This window comes from Rhineura floridana, chromosome 3 (assembly GCF_030035675.1).
Source record: "Rhineura floridana isolate rRhiFlo1 chromosome 3, rRhiFlo1.hap2, whole genome shotgun sequence".
Lineage (NCBI taxonomy): Eukaryota > Metazoa > Chordata > Lepidosauria > Squamata > Rhineuridae > Rhineura > Rhineura floridana.
Genome location: NC_084482.1, coordinates 66,292,537 through 66,305,935, shown reverse-complemented (window position 1 = coordinate 66,305,935; position 13,399 = coordinate 66,292,537). Strand labels below are relative to the sequence as shown.

At 44.1% G+C, this 13,399-nt stretch overlaps 3 non-coding genes across 3 annotated transcripts; all 3 read left to right on the top strand.

Annotated features, from left to right (window-relative positions):
- The first annotated feature begins 7,626 nt into the window (after positions 1 to 7,626).
- LOC133382643 (U6 spliceosomal RNA) lies at positions 7,627 to 7,730 on the top strand. The gene has a single exon (XR_009762030.1). It is a non-coding gene; the product is annotated as a U6 spliceosomal RNA (small nuclear RNA).
- Positions 7,731 to 8,518: 788 nt separating this feature from the next.
- LOC133382639 (U6 spliceosomal RNA) lies at positions 8,519 to 8,626 on the top strand. The gene has a single exon (XR_009762027.1). It is a non-coding gene; the product is annotated as a U6 spliceosomal RNA (small nuclear RNA).
- A 4,681-nt stretch (positions 8,627 to 13,307) lies between these two features.
- On the top strand, positions 13,308 to 13,379 carry TRNAQ-CUG (transfer RNA glutamine (anticodon CUG)). Its single transcript has one exon. It is a non-coding gene; the product is annotated as a tRNA-Gln (tRNA).
- The last annotated feature ends 20 nt before the right edge of the window (positions 13,380 to 13,399 follow it).

Sequence of the window (13,399 nt, the reverse complement as noted above, 5' to 3'; positions counted from 1 at the left end):
TGAAACTTAACTTTGCAAAGTGGCAAGGCCTGTCCTTTCTGACTATAACCATCTCCCAGAGTCCCTTACTGGAACCAAAGTGTTGTCATCAGATTTCTAATAACTCATGACCATTACAGGTTCATGACAGTCACTACATAGATCTTTCCTTGGGCGCCCATTACATCCCTTCCCAGTATTACTGGTTCTTGTTGCTGGGCATTAATGCCTACTTTATATCGGCCCTCTCGGCCTCTCCAAGTCATTTCCACCAGGGCCACAGGCAAACTTTCTGGTTGACCCCTCACTCCTTGGATAGTCACTGTTTCCTGAGGTAATATTTCTTCAGATTTTATTAAATCTGGCCTCAGTAACGTCTGAGCGGCACCAGTGTCAAGCAATGCCCAATAATTTGCCCCTTGTACACTCACTTCCTCTCTCAGACTTGAATCAAGGTCTGTTACTTCTGTCCAGTTTATCTGGCAAAACTGAACCTTTTTTGCTGTTTCTAAAGCCTTGGGCTCTGTTTTCACTGCCCTTGTCTGAGCAGGATTACTACTGGGGTTGGCAACCTCACATTGAAAACGTAGGTGCCCTGGTCTACCACATTTGTAGCATAATTTCTCCTCACTTTTAGGGTACACAGATCCACTCTGGGGTGTCCTGTGCCCTTCAGATTTTAATGGAGGACTCACTCGCTGTGGTACCACATCCCTTCTGCCAGCACTATATGGTCTGGGTTTAAACTCTCTTGATGTTTTCCCCATCCAGCCAGTTCTGTTGGAGGCGAAGTGATCCGCCATCTCTGCGGCCTCCTGCACAGATGTAGGGGAACGGTCTTTGACCAGGAGCCTTATTTCTGGTGGTAACTGATGGAATAATTGATCCAGTATCATGAGGCTTTTCACCTCTTCTACTGACTGAGCTTTGGCACTACTCATCCACTTTCCAAATATATCCATCAGCTTTGCTCCCAGTTCAACAAAAGACCTCCCTGCTTGGATCTGACAGTTTCTGAATAATTTTCTAAAGTAGTCAGGTCCCAGTCTGAACCTTTTGTATACTGCCTCTTTAAACTCAGCATAGGTGATGGGCTTGTCTGAGGGGAAATATTGGTATACCTCAGCCAATTCCCCTTTAATCAGGTTTGATAAATACTGCATGTATTTATCTTCAGGTAGCCCCCACAACTGAGCTGCTTTTTCAAAGGTGCTGAGGTAAATTTGAGGATCTTGACCAGGCTCATAGACAGCAAAGTCCTTTGGAGTAATTTTTATTTTTGCTCCATCTCTGTCCTTTCTTGTTTCATCAGAATGAAACTTCTCTCTTTCAAATTTTAACTTTTCTACTTGTAATTCAGCATCCAATGCTCGTTGCTTCTCCCTCTCCTCAAACCCCAATCTCATTCTCTCAATTTCCAACTCCCTCTGTTTTTCCTTCTCTGCACCTTCCATCCTCAATCTCTCAGCTTCCAACTCCCGCTGTTTATCTTTTTCCTCAGCCTCCATCAATCTCTCAGCTTCCAACTCTCTCTGCTTGTCTTTTTCCTCAGCCTCCATCCTCAATCTCTCAGCTTCCAACTCTCTCTGTTTTTCCTTCTCTGCACCTTCCATCCTCAACTTCTCTCTCAAGTACTCTATATAAGCGGGATTGCTTAAATATCCTTCTGGGGTCTCTTCTCTGACAGGTTGTTTTTGCTGGGCAGTTGCAAATCCTATAAGTGCTACCCTCAATTCATCTACCCCTTTACCCTCATGAGGTAAATTGAATGTTATGCACTTCTCCACCAGCTCCTCTCTTTTTATTTTTATGTATTCAGCCATGGTGTTTGAGTTCACTCACTCTTTGCCACACACTCTTTGCCAGTCACTCTCACAAGAAATCTTGTTTTGTTATTTCTGTTTGCCACACAACTATTAGGGATTGTCTAGTATTCATATCTCACTGCTACAGCCAACACCTGTGACGTAGTCTCCTTTGTCACCACGTGTCTTTGGGACTCTCTTTGGTTCGTATCCCACCGCTACTGACACCACATGTGAGGCATCCTTCCCTGGCTCTCCCTGTCAGGTTCCTACCTGCTCGTGGTTACTGCCTGTCTCTAGGCACCACCAGGGATTCCACCAGTCCGGACCGCTCTCTCTTATGATTTCTCTCCCCGCTCTAGCACAGATCTCAACAGATCCCCCTGCTAGGCAACCACCAGTAACGTCCCAATACTAGTATTCCCAGAGACTCTGAATACTGGTATTGTTATTCTCTTCACCGCTGCCACCATTTGTTACAGTTCCCCTTCAGCCTTGGTCATTACCTTACCCTCCCTTCTGGTCTGTGAAACCCCAGCCAAGGATCAGGCCTTTGGTAAACCAAATTAAGTATTTATTACAGATAACAAAGCTAACAAGATTAACAAGATTTCTTCTTAAGGCACATAAGCATATGGTTTTACTCAATACTAATCCGAACTCCACCTCCCTCCTGGTAAACAACTCTCTAAACCCCACCAAGCAATCCACTCTTTCTCTTCTCCCCCCAGATTCCACAATTCACCACCTCACATTCACCCAGATTTACCTGTCATCCTTTCATTTATACTGTCAGCCATTTTAAACATTCAGCCAATCATCAAGCATTCTATTGCCCATTCGCTCCCCCTCCTCTTTCACTACTTACCATGTATACTCTAAACAACCAGCACTTACCATATATACACTAATATATAGGAACATCACACCCATCTCCTGAGGGACCTACTACTGTAATGATGGCTTGATTGAATTGAATTGCCCAAAGCTATGTCCTATGCACAAGACTTGCAACATCACTTTTGTTGAGATGATCCATGTAACTATTGTGACATCTTTTTCATGATACCACTAGTCTCCCTTCCTTGCAAGGGAAACTGCACTGAACCTAGGTTTAAAATCATATGGGCAGTACTGGAGTGTCTCCCAGGCTCTTGTAGCTAGCCAAAAGTACGACTGAGGTCTGGATTTTGAGTTCCATTGTTCTTGCTGCTAGATGAGAGTGGGATGGTGAACCTTTAGAATTTCCCCACTCTTTTATGGGGGAAAAAGGTTCTACAAGCCCACCTATCACAGGACTTGAGATGCAGAAAGCAAGCATGCCATCATCCTTTAGGGAATGAACAAGGAACTGCAGAGAACATAGAAAGACCCCGTAGCTGTGAGAGGTCCTGGTGCTATGGCAGATGGTTGGATGAGGTGGTTGAGTGGTAAAGGTGATGGACTAGAAATCCATTGCACTCTGCATGTGTGGGTTTGAATCCCACCCTCATTGGTCTTTTGGCCTCAAGTTGCAGATTTGGGGAGGGGAGGAGAACATGGCCAGTGCAGTACAGAGGTCTGGTCGCCTGCCCCATGTTCTATAACCTCTTCAATCATCCTTTGCTGCAATTTTCATTATGATGCCAAGCTATCAAAGGGAAAAATTACTGGCACGGAGTCCAGATGAAGCAAAGATGGGGTGGGGGGAAGCAGGGAATGGACCCTGCCCACAGTTGCTGTCCACTTTGCTGCTCGCCATGAGGTGATATATCTTTGGATAACTTTCCATTTACACCCTCTGAAGAGAATGGTTTTTATGCTCAGCTTTGTGGCAAATACACTGAAGTTAGAATAATATATGTCAAAGATTGCCCCCTGGGGTCCTTTGACCACAGCAACCCCAAGGGGGTGTCTTTGCTTCCGAGAACAGTCCCAATTCCCTGGGCCACTGCTTCCTGGGCAAACACTCACTTTCCCAGGGTTAGTTTATGCCTAACACCAAGCCTAGAAGGTAGACTGCCACCACTCCCTGTAAATAGTCCTTCACTCTGAGTAAGGGGAAACTCAGAGCACTATCTGAAATCCTAGAGCAGATCTATTATTAAACTCCTTGCTCTGGAGCATTAACCTAAATTACCCCTTTTGGGAAGATGTATTTGAGGCTCATGAAAAGCTGCCAGTGTGGACAAGGTGGTGGAGAGGTGAAGGCAATGGACTTGAAATCCATTGTGTTGTGCACATGTGGGGTTGAATCCCACTCTCGTTGGCCTTTTGCCTCACATAAAGGATTTCTGAGGGAGAAGTCAGCTGGCAGAGCACTGACGCCTCTTCTGTTGCCCTGTGCCATGCAATTTTCCCCATCACCCTTTGCTCCAACTTGCATCCCAATGTTATGCTAGCAAAAAGAGGAAGTACTGGCACTAGATCCAGAGGAACCAAGACAAAGGAAGGAGGAGCCCTCAGGTGGTTAGGCCCTCTCCACAGTCACCATCCACTTTCCTCCTCGTCATGAGGTGAAATATCTTTGGCTAACTTCCAGTTTAAATCATCCTTAGAGGACTAGGTTTTGTGCTCAGTTCAGTGACATGTATACTTAAACTGGAATGATACAGGGAAAATTAATGATACAGAGAATAACGTGGTGCTCCACAAGATGGACATGGAAATTTGTGATGTTCCGTATTTTTTTACCATTTATGTATCTATTCAGTATACCCCGCCTTTCTTTTCATGAGAGAAACCCAAGCCAGCTTACATATGGTTCCCAGGCAGTCTCCCATCCAGGCACTGACCAGACCTGACCCTGCTTATCTTCAGCAGGGTGCTGGCCTCATGTGCCTTTGGACCATAGCCTGGGATTCATTGAAGCCTTGTTGCTAAGTGAGACAAACAGGACGGGCAAAGGATAGCTAAGAGAGCTTCTTCATGGCTGCTGCTTAGTGCCAGTCTGGTGCATCTGAGGTCTGTAGTTTGAGTCCCCTGGGGCTCCTTGCTGCCAGAGGAGAGTGGCATGGGGTACCTTTAGAATCCCTTCCTTTTTAAAATACATTCCACAAGCTCACCCATCTCAGCTGGACCCTTACTGGTCTTCTGCTTTGTGATGAAGGAAGCCAGTGTTCCAACGTTCTTTGGGAAATGGTTCAAATAACTGCAGAGACAACAGGAAAGGCCAGAAAGAAGTGGGAGGGCCTGCTGCTATGGTTAACTGTCAGCCAAGTGGTGAAGGCAATCAACTACAAATCCTCTGTACTTTTACCCACACAGGTTCAAATCCTGCCCTCGTCTTGTTTTGCTGCTGAGAAGACCGATAGTCTGCTGTTTTGCATGTCTGGAATTCCCTGTCAAGCATAGCCTATTTTGGAGTCATGAAGGTATGAGGTGGCCAAGAGGTGAAAGTGACAGACTTGAAATCCATTCTGCTGTGCATGTGTGGGTTTGAATTCCACACCCATCGGCTTTTTGATCTTGTATAATAGATTCCTGGCAAACAAATTGGCCAGCAAGAGTATGCAGGCCTTATCTACAGCTGGTCGTGTTTCTTCCATTGTCCTTTGCTGAAATTTGATTCTGATACCATGCTCTCAAAGGACAGAGTTACCTCAGAGCAATCTCAGCCCTGTGGGCAAATGAGGCTCTCCATGCCTTTCTATTTAGTCTCCCTAAGTCATACCCTCTCCATAGGCCACACACCTCACTGTACCTGCTTTGCGCCCCTTTGGGTAATCTTGCTTGGTTGGAATGTATCCTTGAACTGTGATCATACCTCTTGCTTACATGGATGGATGATGTGTGTGCACATTTGTGGAAACCTCTGGCTTTTAAAAAAATCTTGTTTTTTTCTTAACATTTTTATTTATTTTTAATTGCAATTTCATTAAAGAAAAAAGAAAACCAAAAGGGGGGGGGAAGAGCTCACATTAACAGAAGATTTAAATATCATAAACATCAATACATCCATTCAGTTTACACATATAGATCAATATATGCCATCCAAGTGACCAAATATGTATTCAGGCACAGTGTGTGTTTATAGAAGGTATGTTTAAATGTAGCAAGGCTGTTTACATCATCAGACCATTGCATAATAGTTCGTGGGTATTTGTCCTTCCAGGCTTGAAGTATACATCTTTTAGTGGCCATTAGGGCATACAATGTCCATTCTTGTTGCCCTGCCATTAATCTCCATATAACAGGAATATAATTTAAAAGTGCATGAATATCTATAAATGGCAAGGACTTCGCCAATACAATGCAGACAATGGCTTAAGATGAACAAGAAAATATCACTGGACATACTCACATCATATGGCTTGATGAGGCATTTCTAGCATTGCACCTCCAGCATCTATCTGAATTAGACAGTGCCTTCCTATAAAGGCATGGCTGAAATGTAGCCTTGTGTACGAAAGTAAAAGTCATATTTATAGCTGTGGCCATACCCACTATTGGCTTGTGGTCCCCAGAAGGTCCATGAGGGAATTCAGCTCTCAAGCTAAAAAAAGGTTTCCCATCTGACTTACCAGTATTAGGGCCCAGATAACACAAAGATAAGGATGACACAAAGGCAGGAGCCTGGCATAGGCTGGGGAGCAGGTCCTATCTAGGGTCACCATCCACTTTCCTCCTCCCCATAAAATGAAACATCCATGGGTAACTGCCCATTTGTTGTTGTTATGTGCCTTCAAGTCGATTACGACTTTTGGCAACCCTATGCATCAGTGACCTCCAAAAGCATCTGGCATGAACCACCTTGTTCAGATCTTGTACGTTCAGGTCTGTGGCTTCCTTTATGGAATCAATCCATCTCTTGTTTGGCCTTCCTCTTTTTCTACTCCCTGTTGTTTTTCTCAGCATTATTGTCTTTTCTAGTGAATCATGTCTTCTCATTATGTGTCCAAAGTGTGATAACTTCAGTTTCATCATTTTAGCTTCTAGTGACAGTTCTGGTTTAATTTGTTCTAACACCCAATTATTTGTCTTTTTCGCAGTCCATGGTATGCACAAAGCTCTCCTCCAGCACCACATTTCAAATGAGTTTATTTTTCTCTTATCCGCCTTTTTCACTGTCCAACTTTCACATACATACATAGAGATCGTAAATACCATGGTCTGAATGATTCTGACTTTGGTGTTTAGCGATACATCATTGCATTTGAAGACCTTTTCTAGTTCTCTCACAGCTGCCCTTCCCAGTCCTAGCCTTCTTCTGATTTCTTGACTATTGTCTCCATTTTGGTTAATGACTGTGCCGAGGTATTGATAATCCTTGACAAGTTCAATGTCCTCATTGTCAACTTTAAAGTTACATAAATCTTCTGTTGTCATTACTTTAGTCTTTTTTGACGTTCAACTGTAGTCCTGCTTTTGTGCTTTCCTCTTAAACTTTCATCAGCATTCGTTTCAAATCATTACTGGTTTCTGCTAAGAGTATGGTATCGTCTGCATATCTTAAATTATTGATATTTCTCCCTCCAATTTTCACACCTCCTTCATCTTGGTCCAGTTCTGCTTTTCGTATGGTATGTTCTGTGTAGATTAAACAAATAGGGTGATAAAATACATCCCTGTCTCACACCCTTATTGGGAACCAATCGGTTTCTCCATATTCTGTCCTTACAGTAGCCTCTTGTCCAGAGTATAGGTTGCGCATCAGGACAATCAGATGCCATGGCACCCCCATTTCTTTTAAAGCATTCCATAGTTTTTCATGATCTACACAGTCAAAGGCTTTGCTGTAATCTATAAAGCACAGGGTGATTTTCTTCTGAAATTCCTTGCTCCGTTCCATTATCCAATGTATGTTTGCGATATGATCTCTGGTGCCTCTTCCCTTTCTAAATCCAGCTTGGGCACTGTTTTGGGGTTTACTGTGGTAACCCATATATTAAAATGGGAACTATACAGAGTTTAGTGTTGACCTTGAGGAAGGATGACATGCACATTTCTGATACGTTCCATTTTTTTTAAAAAAAACCCTTTCTTTTAAGATTTTGAAGATGAGACAAACCTACTGGCAAAGGGGAGCTTCTTTGCAGCTGCTACCTAAGATGCCTCTCTAGGGAGCCTGAGGTCTAGAGTTCTAGTCCCCTGGGGCTTTTTGCTGCCAAAGGGGAGTAGGAAGGTGTACTGGTAGAATTTCTCCTGCTTTGGGGGAAAAATACTTTTGAAGCCTACCTTTTGCAGGTGGACTCCCACTGTCATTCTACCTTGAGATAGTCCTCTGATGTTCTTTAGGAGATGCATAAGAGGCAAATCCCACCCTTGTGTTTTTATTACCAAGGAAGGAAGGCTGATTGTCCACTGTCCCTTGTGTCTGGAAGTCCCTACCCAGCACAGCCTATTTGGGAGCCATGAAAAGCCAGCAGCGTAGACAAGGTGGCTGAGAAGTGAAGGCGATGGACCCGAAATCCATTGTGCTGTGCACACATGGGACTGAATCCCAGCCTCGTTGGCCTTTTGGGGTCTCTCCTATGGGAGAACTTGACCAGGACATCAAGAGGTCTCATGTGCTGCCCAGTGCTCTCCTACTCTGTGCTGTGCACCTTTCCTTCCATCACCCTTTACCTCAATTTGCATTCTGTACCACACTATCAGAGGAAGGAGCTACTTGTTCAGAGCCCAGAAGAAACAAAAATGAAGTAGGGGGACTGTCAGGAGCCATTCCCTCTCCATGGTCCCATTTTCTTTCCTCTCTGCCATGAGGGGAAAATTTTTGGGCACCTGCCCACTTAAAGCCTCTTAAGAGGCCTTGCTTTTCTACTCACCTTTGTGATATTTATATTAAAATTAGAGTGATACAGATATTAGCATGGCCCCTGTGTAAGGATGACACACCAATTTGTGAAGTGTTCCATTTTTAAAAACAAAGGTTTTAATGCCTTGCTGCTAGGTGGAACCAGTCAGGTGGATGAGAAAGAATTCCAAGAGCTTCTTTGTGGCGCTGCCTAAGATATTGATCTGGTGCATCTGAGGTCTGGAGTTTGCATCCCCTGAGGCTCCTTGCTGCAAGAGGAGAGTGGGATGGTGTTCCTTAGAATTTGCCTTTTGTGTGTGTGTGAGACAGATTGTTGTATGATGTGGCCAAATGGTGAAGGCAATGGATGGGAAATCATTGTGCTCAGCAAGTGCACACCTTGCTTTTTGCAAGGGGAGAACTATTGTTTGCTGTTCCACGAGTTTGGAAAGCCCAGCCGAGCATGACCTATTTGGGACTCATGAAAAGCTGTTGGTGTGGACGAGGGGGTTGAGAAGTGAAGGTGATGGACTTGAAATACATTGTGCTTTGCATGCATAAGTTTGAATCCCACCCTTGTCTGCCTTTTGGTTTTATATAACAGATTCCTGAGGAGAACTTGACTGGAGGGTCTTTTCCTCTGTGCCATGGGCTTTCTTTCATCATCCTTTCCTACAATTTGCATTCTAATGCCATGTAGACTGTGGGAGGTGCTACCAGCATAGGGTTGAGATGAAACAAAGATGATGGTGGTGGGAAGCAGTGGCCCTATCATGGTTCTCGTTCTCCGTTTCTCCTCGCCACGAAGGAAATATCTTTGGTCAACCACCCATATAAATCCTCCCAAGAGACCTTGTTTTTATGTTCACTTTGGTGACACATACACAAAAATAGGAGCATGCAAATTCATGAAGCATTTTTTTTGCCCCCTTTTGAAGCCCCACAGGTGGACCCCTGCTGACCTTCTGCCTTGTGATGGACATTGCATCACCCTTAATTAGGTTCTTGACTTGGGACTTATCTGAGAAGCTTTAGGTCCAGTTTTTATTAAGAACATTTGGACAAAGTGTTATCATACAGGGGTCGCTGATGTTTTGAGGCCCAAGGCCACCCTTGCAAACCAGAGAAACTGTCATTCCCACCGCTCCTCATAAACAAGCACAGACCACAACCTATTCTAGTGGTTACAAATATCCTTCTTTCAAGCCTATTTTTGGGGGGAGGAAGGGGAGACCCTATGGGTGCCAGGGAGGACCTCCACGGGTGAATGCTGGTCTACAATTCACAATTAGCACCTTTTAGTATAAAACAAAATCTTGATTTTCCTTCTGTAAAATTTTTGAAATATTTTTTCAAGAAATTGGTACCAACATGCAATCAACAGAAGGAAGTAGATGTTTCATTCCAGATCTTCCTCAAGTCTACAGCAACACTGTTTTGGTGATATCTCAGTTTTCTTCTCAGCCAGGTTCTCATATCAGATGTAAACACTGTTAGGAGAAAATTGCTTAAGGAGAGTGACAGCAGAGAGGTAGTAAGAGAAGGGTAAAGATTTCTGGAGACCTTTACCATGTGTTTATTGTGTTAAAATCACTCTTTCTATATGATTGGGGCAAATCTGGTTTCACATATGTGGATTTGCCATGGTCATGTCAAGTTTGATTCTTAAACTCTAGCTTTTGTGGGTAAGAGCAGGATGTATGCTGTCTGTTCAAGTTTTTATACATGTTCAGAATTCATCTTAATAATCAGAAAGTGAAGTAATTATCTAGAGAGCATGTGCATGTTTGCTCATGTGGCATATCCACTTTATGGGCTGTTTCTGTTGTCAACCTGTCTGGACAGGTTAGGAAAACAATGCTGCACTGAATAAAACCCTTCCCCCATATCTACCTTCTTCCCACCTGTGCCATATACCACTTATTGAGGGAACCTTTCTTACATCAACTCTGACTATTCATGAGTTGACATTCACAGGCAACAGCCCCCCAAACAATGGGATGTATACTGTAAACAGTAGAAGAGAGTAAAGTTCTGATCAGAGCAATACATAAAGGATGTCACAGCACAGTCATATGCATATGATGAACTGATGCAAAGGGGGGCAGGGCTCCTGGTGCATTTAAGCCCTGTTCAGCTGTTAGTCCTCCATATAAAGGGCTAACGCATGGAGGAAGAAGTGTCAGGGGTCAGCATTGCTGACACCTCCTGAGGCACATGCCTCCCAAGGGCGTCCACTGCCAACCCCTGGAGCTCTCTGGGCCCTGGCATCTTACCTAAGCTCCTGCCCCAAAAGTGCACCTCCTGTCTCTGTCCCCCAACATTGCTAAACCTGCGGGTTTGCCTAATCAGTTATTATTACTAGTGTTGTTGTTACATTTATTATCTGCTCTTCACCCTGAGGTCCCAGGGTGGGTTACAACAATTTTAAAAGATTGCATTAAACACAATTAAAAACGACCCATATCAGAAAATGGGGTGGGTCCTAAAAATGTAAGTTACTACTGGTCTATACCTACCTTATGGGGAGGGGGAGAAAAAGTAAATCTGGACTTCTTGGTAGGTCTCTGGGTGAGTTTGCAGTAAATCAGCAATGATTTGTGGCTCCCAATTGTTTAACAATAGAAACAACATGACAGCCCTCCCTTTATAAAATTAGATTACTTAAGTAAATGAAGAAAGTTTGGGGTAACCAGGAATGGATTGGTGTGTGAAGGTCTGTTACCAAAAGCTGTATTCAAAACAAATCCTGCTCAGGGCACACATTGTTCTCTAGTTTTAAGTAGATGCTGTTTGCGTCTGGTTCCAGATAGCGGATCTCGAGGGTTCTAGTAAAGTAGATCCTGCCACCTCGAAGTCTCCCTTCCCTGCCCTATTTAGTTTCCTTGTTTTAGAGTCACCACCACTTGTAAAGGGGAACATAATCCTCCTTACAGAACTGTTGAAACTTTGTTCCTCTTTTGATGATGCTGAAGTTGGTTCCTAGTTCCCAGTTCCTTATTTGCTTGAAAGTTCAAAACACGAAAAAAGAAGAAAAGTTGACAGCTACAGCAACTTCAAGCCAAATTTAACATGTCTCTGAACCCCAAAATATATGTTGGAGTACCCTGTATGATATATCACTGTGATCGGGGGACTCTTCCCATCAAGAATAAGAACACGTCTATGCAATCAAAATCATCAGGCTTCTGATATTATCATAAATACATAATGATGTCATAAAATCGTAAAAAATAAGTAACTGGGGGTGCCCACCCCAAAATCTGCTCTGGACCAGGACAAATCATACACCCCATGAAAGGGGAGGGTGTCCTGTATGAGATGCCATTGCGTCCCGCCTGGCCCAGAGCTTCTGTTGGACGCAGGTCACGGATGCAAAACCAAAGCAGAGAAAAACATACAGGAAAAAATTAGTAACTGGGGGTGCCCACTCCAAAATCTGCTCTGGGCCAGGACAAATCATACATCCCAGGAAAGGGGAGGGTGTCCTCTATGAGACGCCAGTGCATGTCGTCCGGCCCAGAGCTTCTGCTGGGCACTGGGCACGCACGGGTGCATCAATGCAAAATCAAAATGGACAAAAACACATAGAAAAAAAAATAAGTAACTGGGGGTACCCACCCCAAAATCTGTTCTGCAACAGCACAAATCATACACCCCAGGAAAGGGGAGTGTCCTCTACAAGACGCCAGTGCATGTCGTCCAGCCCAGAGCTTCTGCTGGGCACCGGGCATGCACGGGTGCATCAATGCAAAATCAAAATGGACAAAAACACATAGAAAAAAATAAGTAACTGGGGGTGCCCACCCCAAACTCTGCTCTGGGCCAGGACAAATCATATACCCCAGAAAAGGGGAGGGTGTCCTCTACAAGACGCCAGTGCATGTTGTCTGGCCCAGAGCTTCTCCTGGGCACTGGGCACGCACGGGTGCATCAATGCAAAATCAAACTGGACAAAAACACACAAAAACACTGCTTCGATTTTGCATAGGTGCCGTCCTCCCAGCCCTGCGCCCAGCAGAAGCTGTCTCTGGTTATTTCCTCTCTTTCATATAGCTGTAAAAAATATGGCACCCCTGTCCTCCTTTACACATGGTTATTTGATTTGGCTGATTTAGGCATTCAGTCGATGATCAATCCTGTCCGGGGCGTTTTTGTTGGCGGGATGTTCTGCTTGGACTTCTGTTCACCGCCGCAACCTTCACCTTAAGATGGCCGCCGTCGTCGGTGGTCCCTGCATCGACTTGATAGCGAGGCCGTGGACTTGAAGGATCAGTTGAAGTGTTGTCCCTTCCGAGCAACGTGCTTTTTTGCAAAGGATGGAACCAACCAGGTGTTTTTTTCTCCCAGTCACAGCGAAAGCAGGCGATCTTATTTTTATTCCCCACCTCTCCTATCCAAATGATAGTGTCTTCTGCCTCCTGCTGGCAGGCTTCGCAAACCTACACGCCACCCCAGCACGCCCTCTTGCGCCGACTTTTATATTTGTGCGTGTGTCTTTTATATATACAATTTATCTTTTATATATGGAAATATAATGTGTATGTTTATGCGTGGTTTATATTCATGATTCAGTGGGCTCCGTTAGATTTGGATGTCGTTCTACCCCCTGCGGTAAACCCAGTTGAAACTCAGCGAGACTGACTTCTGAGTAGACACGTATAGGATCGCACATTAATTTTTATCTATAAATCATTTCGAAAGAAATCTTATTCAAAGAATGGTTAGTCGTTTCAAATTTTATTCAAAGAATAGATGCTCAAGCACTATCTGAATAAGTATTAAACAAGCAAAAACCTTTAATAACTGGTTCCATGGTGTAATGGTTAGCACTCTGGACTCTGAATCCAGCGATCCGAGTTCAAATCTCGGTGGAACCTGTTGTTTGTTTAAGGTTACC